The sequence below is a fragment of the Elephas maximus genome, chromosome 7 (genome assembly GCF_024166365.1).
Source record: "Elephas maximus indicus isolate mEleMax1 chromosome 7, mEleMax1 primary haplotype, whole genome shotgun sequence".
Taxonomy (NCBI): Eukaryota; Metazoa; Chordata; class Mammalia; order Proboscidea; family Elephantidae; genus Elephas; species Elephas maximus.
Window position 1 is genome coordinate 117027363 of NC_064825.1, and position 1703 is coordinate 117029065.

At 36.5% G+C, this 1703-nt stretch overlaps 1 pseudogene; it reads left to right on the plus strand.

The window, feature by feature from the left end:
- The first annotated feature begins 506 nt into the window (after positions 1-506).
- On the plus strand, positions 507-1453 carry LOC126079255 (olfactory receptor 8J3-like; annotated as a pseudogene).
- The last annotated feature ends 250 nt before the right edge of the window (positions 1454-1703 follow it).

Genomic DNA, 1703 nt, shown 5'->3' on the forward strand with positions numbered 1-1703 from the left:
CTACAGAGGATGGGTCAGGGTAGTGGTTAGAGTTGTCTATTCTTAGCAAACAGCAGGAAAACTTAGATTAAACATCACAAGGAACCATTAAATTATTTGGAGATAATTTCTCAACCCTTTCTTATATACCATTGGGAGAAATATTAATCGTAGTTTAAAACATTTGCAAGTAAGTAAAATATTCAAATTTTAGTAATAGTGCATGAGTTTGGATCATCTGTTTAATTTCCCATACTAGTAGTTTCTCTGTCCCAAATGATTATGAAAAAGTATAGGATAAAAATAAGTTTATGGTCCATGGGAGAGTAAAGTTGAAACAATGCCTAGATTGTTTTTTATCAGAACTAGAGTCTTGAATTTAGTAACTGACAGAATAATACATGATTGAAGAAAATCTCAGCAAGGAATTATCCTAGCCATCTAACAACAGTCACAGAAAATAATTCCTTGAAGTTTTAACTCCTTTTCCTTTCATTCTTCCAACAGGTGAATTTCCACACTCTTACATGGCTCCTGAAAATCTCACCGGGGTGACGGAATTCATTCTCATGGGAGTCTCAGACCGTCCTGAACTTCAGCTCCCTCTTTTCTTTGTCTTTCTTGTAATCTATGGGCTGACTGTGGTAGGCAACCTGGGCATCATCACCCTCACCAGTGTGGACTCTCGCCTTCAAACCCCCATGTACTTTTTTCTCCGACAGTTGGCTATCATCAATTTTGGCAATTCTACCGTCATTGCCCCTAAAATGCTGACCAATTTCTTAGTAAAGAAGAAAACCACTTTTTATTATGAATGTGCCACCCAAATGGGTGGGTTCTTGTTTTTCATTGTAGCTGAGGTTTTCGTGCTAGCTGTGATGGCCTATGACCGCTATGTGGCCATTTGTAACCCCCTGCTCTACATGGTGGTGGTATCTCGACAGATCTGTCTTCTGCTGGTATCCATAGCATATGTCTATGGCTTTTCTACAGCTATCGTGGTTCCTTCTTGTGTATTCGCTATGTCTTACTGTTCTTCCAATGTTATCAACCATTTTTACTGTGACATGTTCCCCTGTTAGCATTGTCCTGTTCTGATACTTATTTCCCAGAAACAGTAGTCTTTATTTCTGCAGCTATAAATTTGGTTCTCTCTGTGATTATAGTTCTAATATCCTATTTCAACATTATCTTGTCCATTCTCAGGATACATTCATCAGAAGGAAGGAAAAAAGCCTTCTCCACCTGTGCTTCACATATGATGGCGGTCACAGTGTTCTATGGAATGCTGCTATTCATGTATTTGCAGCCTAAAACTGACCATTCATTAGATTCTGATAAAATGGCTTCAGTGTTCTATACACTAGTGATCCCTATGCTGAATCCTATGATCTACAGCTTGAGGAATAAGGATGTGATAGCTGCCTTCAAGAGATTCCTGTCAAACCCATGCTATTCCTTTAAACCAATGTAATTTTAGACTATTTTAGTAAATGATAAAATGTTAATGGAGGTTGCAGGTTATTAGCATAATGGAAATTTTCGTATAAATTGAATCATACAATAATAGTCATTTGTGTCTGGTTTCTTTCATTCATTTTATTTATTTTGTTGCATTTCGTTCATGTTGTAACATGTATCAGAATTTTGCTCCTTTTTAATTTTAATGGATGTACTACATTTTTATTTATTTATTTAGCATTAAATCAACACTTGGATCATTT